Consider the following 6552-nt stretch of genomic DNA (forward strand, 5'->3'; position numbering starts at 1 on the left):
GCTTTAAAGGAGTTTTTGGAGTTGAACTTTTACTATTAATGAAAATATCACTGGAGGGTTTTTGAGCAGAAGAGTGACCCCCTCTGATTTATGTTTATCAGTAACACTCAGCCTTCTGTGTTGAGAGGAATCTGAATGATGTCAAAGATGGAAGCTGGGAGATGAGCTGAGAGGCTCTTACAGTAATTGAGGTGAGAGACAGCAATGGTAGCAGTGGAAGTGGTAAGAAGTGGTCAGATTCTGGACATACATTGAAGGTTAAGCTGACAGATTTGCTGCCAGATATGGGAGAAAAAGAAGTATCCAAGATTTGGCCTTTGAACCTAGGGAAGAGTAGAAAAGGAACGGGCTTTGGTGGTAGGGCAGTGGCAAGAGGAGATCAGGAGTTCAGTTTTGGACTTGTTCTATTGAGATGTCTATTAGTCATCCAAGTGGAAATATTAAGGAGGCAGCTGAATATGTGAATCTGGAGTTCAGGGGAGACATACAGGCTGGACATGGTCAGCACACACACGATGGTAGTTAAAACCATGAGCCTGGAGGAGATCACCAAAATGAGTGAAGACAGAAAAGAGGTCCAAGGACTGAATCTTGGGATACTCTAAGTTTTGGAGGTCAGAGAGATGATGAGGACCCAACATAGATGACTGAGGAGGAGCAGCCAGAGAGGCAGGGGGAATACTAAGTAAGTGCTTCTGAAAGCTACATGGAAAGTGGTTCAGGAGGAACAAGTGATCACATTCTACTAATTGCTCAGGTAAGACAGGTTGAGACTTGACCACTGGATATAGCAACAGGCAGGCCAAGGTGACCTTGACAAGAGCAATTTGATAGAAGTAGATTGCATAATACCTGACTGTATTAGGTTTATGAGAGAATGGGAAGAGAGATATTGGAGAAGGTGAACATAGACAACTCCTAGGGAGGAAGGAAAGACATAGAGGTAGTAGCTGGAGGAGGAAGTGGGGTCAACAGAGGGTTTTTCTGGGAGAAATAGTGTTCTTAGATTGATGGAAAAGATGCAGTGGAAAGGAGTGAATTGATGCAGGAGAGAGGAGAATTGCTGAAGTGAGTCCTTGAGTAGGTGGCACCTAGTCCACAAGCAGAGCAGTGGCCTTTTCCAAGGGCACAGATTTTTCATCTGCCGTCAAAGGAAAGAAGCCCAGAATGTGGGCACTGATGCGGCTGGTGGGTGTTTGTGGGAGCTCTCTTCTGATTCATTCTATTTTCTCAGTGAAATAGAGAATCAGGATAAGGATGGGTGGTGAGTAGGTATTTAAGGTTTGAGGACAGAGGAGAAGATATGAAATAGTCACCCGGGATAGTGGGAGAATAAAAAAGCCAAGAAAATACAGCATGATTGCCAGCAGCATTAAGGGCCTACGTGAGGTTTATGATCATCATAGATTCAAAGTGGGATCTCTTAGTATGATTTGGTTCTTTGCCAATCACGGTTAGCTGCACAGGTGTAGGCCTGGACTATGGGGAATGTTGTCTTTAACTAGAGTCATTATTTAATCAAGTTGGGTATCACAAAATGTTGGAGAGGGCAAGGGAGCTGAGGGCACATGCAACATCATATAAGTGAATTTAAGCTGGGTAGGGATGGAATGAATGCACCCACGAGTGAGTGAATTGTTTCCCCACTTGGGATGCATTTTTCTCTCCCTTCCATTGACTTAAACCCACTTTATTCTTAATGGCCCATATAAGAACTGTACTACCCAGAAAACAAGCTTCGTAATAAGCTAACAAATGCTGCTCTTGGATGATGATAATTTAAGAGGAGCAAATTTTATATCATAGGTCATGGTGTAGAGGGATTTTACCATTTAACTATTCCCTGAGATTGTTTAGAATTCTTCTTCCATTCAAATATTAGCTCATTCTGGCAGTAAAACACATTGACCTCTGGTAAATGCTGGAGGGTGACTCACAGAAGTTTCCACAAACATACAACTTGTTTTTCCTTTTTCTTTTTGGCCAGAACTCAGTATTTTTATTAGTGCCTGGTAAATGATGTTTGGGTAGAGCCTAATTAAGGGTGCGTGTCAAGGGGCATGATGGTGAGGGGACTCTTGTTCCCTTTGGGTCCCTGTTTGGCTTCACTTCTGTGTTCAGCAGGCCTTGGCCAGGGAGAAAATATTTACAATGCAGAGTCTCCTTTAATCCAAGTGGGAGATCAGAGTGAACCAAGAAACAAGGTGCAAGACCAACCAGTCTTTCTTAGGAACCTAACTCTATCAGCACACCTATCATTTCCCTCTCCCTAAAATTTAAATATAGCACAAAATAAATGCTCTGTCTACCTCACTCTATATAACCATCAGTCCATGCATAGCATGGCCACTCCCTCGTCATTCTGTGTGGTCAGGGACCTTGGTGAATATGCTCTGTGTGTGCGCATGCTATTTTAAAACTGATGGCCTAAAAATAGTTGTGTACAAATAGAAAACGCATGCTTCTTGAGTTCAGGCTTGCCAAACCCCAGAACTTTTAGCCTCGGAGGATGGCAAGTATATCTTGTTCTATCACCTGGAAATCCTAACCGGGGGACAGTCAAAAGGAACCCAATGTACAAGGCACTTGTACTCAGACCAGTGGTTTTCAACAGCGGCGGTATCACTTTTTGGATGTGGTTTGGGAATTGTGGGTGCATTTTTGGTTATCACAATGATTGAGAGCATGCCCACTGGCATTTGGTGGCTGGGGCCAGGACTGACAGATGTGTGGAACAGTTCCATAGAATAAGGAAACCGTTTTGCCTGACTTTCAAATGCCCTGCAGGGCATTGATGTGGGTGAAAAATCTATTTATAATTATTTGAACTAACTCTAATTTTCTTTTCTTTCTTTCATTCTTTCTTTTTCTTTTTCTTAGAGATGGGGTCTCACTATGTTGCTGAATTCAAACTTCTGAGCTCAAGGGATCTTCCCATTTCAGCCTCCTTAGTAGCTGGGACTACAGGTGCGCCACCATGTGTGACTTCCTTTCTCCTTTATATTACACTTAAGACATTGTGTTAATTAGAAACACTTTTTTCTGTGTGTAAGTAGATTATATTACATATGAATTTTATTTCAGGACAGTGAGGGGGTGTTTATTATAAAAAGGGGATAATGGGTCTGATACGATTGAGAACTACCGTTCTAGATACTTGCGTGTGTCTGGACATCCTTTCTATGGCAAATTTCCAGGTTCTCTATAACTAGATCTAACCTTATTCATAGGAGGCAGGGATGCATCAATCCCAGCAGTCCATATTTAAGTCCTAAAGTGTGAAGATTTTCTGGTGGGGGCTAGCTGTGATTCCTTCTCTTTATCCCATATTAGGAGAAAACTAAAAATAGGAACTGGCAATATTTCTTATAGAAAAGGGAATCACAGTTAAAATGTGTCTGAGGATGGGAAATAAGAAGCTCCAGCTGGGGAGAGGAGGAAGGAACAGGAGAGTTTGGGGCTGGGCATCAAATTAGGTGGAAAACCCCACCAAGGACAGACATCTACCTTCTAGACTTCCTCCCCCAAACTCTCCCCCACCACAAATGCATGTGCAGAGCCTGCCCCTGTCTCTAGAAATGTAAACTGCATGTCACAATTACTCTATACACACCATAAACAGACTCCTTTTGTTCTCAGGGTGTGTGTTGGATGGCAAAAGGTTTATACTAGAATAGGTCATCCACTCAGCTGTAGACATTCCACTGAATGAAGGTGCCAAGTGAAAGGTTTGGAGGGATCTTTAAGAGAAGATCCAGAGAGGCAACAGTTTCGTTAATCGGGACTCTACAATCCTCTACAAGGATCTGAGGCCTTTTCCCACCATTAGGGCAAGGCAGCTGCAAGTACTCAGCACCCGGGAGCAGTGCATGCCACTGCCATCTTACATGCTGAACACTGCGTTGGAAATGGCTGAAGTTTTTTGTTGTTGTTGATTGTTTGTTTTTGAGGGAAACAGGCTAATTAAAATGGAGGTGTTAGGGACCAACCAAAGAGAAGGTTTGATATTTAGAACTTATATAAAATTATGGGATAATTCCTGCTGTTAGGTATAATGAGAAATCTCAGCAAATAAAAGGATTGACTGAGAAATATGTGTTGTTTGTCTCCAGGCTGAACCTGCGTCTCTTGTGGATCTACACAGGACCTCTTACGGTGGAGGTGTGGCTTGGACAAAATATTTGCTGAATTAGGTTGGGGCATGTGGATAAGGCCAGGATGGAGAGAAGTGATATGGTTAACAGTAGGACCAGCAGTGTTGGGGTCCCGATGGAGGAGTACGCAGGAGAGCCTTGCCCATGGCAAATTGGGGATGACTGTGGTGGGGCCTTTATGATGGGTACCATAGATGGTGGTAGCTTTCAAGCAACAACAGGTTTTTGCAGTTCTCCAGGGGAGTAAACCACAGACTATGTGGGAGTTTGACAGCTATTAAAACCAGAGCTCCACAGTTGGGAGGTAGCTTTGCAGTCTGGGGAAGTCTGTTTTCCATGGTTGACTGTAGTATAGTTCAAGTCAAAGGAAAAGAAGATCCCTGGAACTCAGTCACAAGTGGGGCCTTAACAGGAGCCAGACTGGCAGCAAGAAATGGCCCAGTGGCTGTGGTTGGGTCAGCCGCTGAGGGTGGCATTCTCCTGGCTTTAACTGAAGGAGCTGGTATCCTGTTGACAAGATTTGCCTCTGCAGTTTCCCAATGGTCCTGAGTTAGCTGGAGACACCTCCCAGTTGCCTTCAACCCAGTTACCATCCTCACCTTTTGGAGACTATGGACAATATCCATAGGACTTCCTCCCCAGGATTTCTTTAACATGAGCTGTAGTGTGAGAAGGATTTCGGAAGATCAAGTTACAATTTGTTTTTAAAACCATAGGTGGGACAACTGTGGCCAAATAGACAATGAAGAGACATTTAGCACTTTTTTTTTGAATGCAGCGCCTTAGTCCGCATCCTCTTAGACTGCTCGGCCATCCTGACTGCTTAGCGCTTTTTTTCTATTTAAAGGAACATGGGGTTGGGGTGTTAAAAGATAATACATTTATTTATTCACTTTTGAATTGCCTTTGTGATCAAAATAAATGCCTAGTATCATTAAAATAAAATATAATAAGTGCTTAAAAGATGAAGGACCAACCAAAGGGCAAATAACAATGAAAGATGACTGACCGCCATTTCCTTGAGGACTTCTCTGCCTAGTTTTGTGTGTTCTGTTATTCAAACAATAAAAAGCTCCTGGAACTTTAAAGAAATTAAAAAAAAAAAAAGGATCAGGGCCAGCGTCAGGGGTGTATAACTTGTGTAGTCACACAGGTGGGGGCCCTGTTCTTAGAAGGGACCACCCCCAGGCCTTGGTATTGCCATCTTGAAATTATTAATAATTTTTGAATAAGGAGCCCCGCATTTTCATTTTGCATTGGGCCCTTCAAATTATGTAGGCAGTCCTGGTCAAGAGCATGAACATCTGAGTCTGAGAGCGTGGGTTCAAATCCAAGCTGGTTGTATGATCTTGGGCAACTTATTTAACCTCTTTGTCAGTAAAATAGGAACCATATTAGTACCTATCTTATAGGACTGTTATGAAGACTAAGAGAAACTATATTGCAGTTTTCAGTAGATGTTATTAGTAATATTATCCAATGACAGTGATTTAGATGACATTGCAAAGGCACCAAGGCACCAAGAATTGTTGGGGTAGAAGTGTTTTTTAAACTCATTTTTTGGGAAGACATTTCTGCTCTGGATGTATATATTGACGTCACCATCCTTGTGGCAAGACAGGCCAAGATAATTTTCCTAATTGCAGGCTTCACTGACACATTTTGTGCCAGAACCGAGGGAGAGTAGGTGTTATTTCAAATCTGTGAATCATCACCACACACTCATGCGCAGCATATTTCTTATAAATTTAAAAGAGTTGAACTCTAACCAAGATAATGGGGACATTATTTTAGAATGTAGAAATATGCCCATATAAAGGCAACTTGCTATTGAAAATACTTACTTCTGCTGCGTGGGCCTGTCGAGTCATTTTATTTGCCATACAGTTATTTAATACAATATTCCCAACCAAAGAAGGCGCAAATCAAAAAATATCATCAGACCCATTTTGCGAGGACTGCATACTAATTATTACCTTGCCATGAATAAAATTGATTGTATTGTATTAGAATATGGTTTGTGCTAAGTTAGGAATGAAATGTGGAGGTAAGGCCAAGTGAAAGCATTTTCTTCCATTTTGACTGAACACCCCTTATTAGTTCCTTGCTTATTACTATAATTAAAAGTAGTTTTTGTCAGTCTTTGTCCTTTTAAAATTATTTCTGAAGTTGAGAACAAATTTATAAAATGTGAAATGGATTTTTTAAAAAGGTTGTAATATGATAAATATGTTGTGAGCATTCTACTTAGTGAAATACTTCGGCTACCATACTGTGATAAGAAACTATTCCCCAGAAAATTAAGTCATTGTTCTGGAAGAAAGCCTTTCAATGGCTAGGGAGAGAGAATTGCCCCTGTGATGTGGGACCTGAGTTCTTTCCCCCAACCAAGCTGGTT

The 6552-nt window shown here is 41.8% G+C and overlaps 1 pseudogene; it reads left to right on the top strand.

Annotated features, from left to right (window-relative positions):
- Nucleotides 1–4269: 4269 nt before the first annotated feature.
- LOC123637426 lies at nucleotides 4270–4782 on the top strand (annotated as a pseudogene).
- Nucleotides 4783–6552: the final 1770 nt, after the last annotated feature.

The sequence above is a fragment of the Lemur catta genome, chromosome 4 (genome assembly GCF_020740605.2).
Source record: "Lemur catta isolate mLemCat1 chromosome 4, mLemCat1.pri, whole genome shotgun sequence".
NCBI classification, from domain to species: domain Eukaryota; kingdom Metazoa; phylum Chordata; class Mammalia; order Primates; family Lemuridae; genus Lemur; species Lemur catta.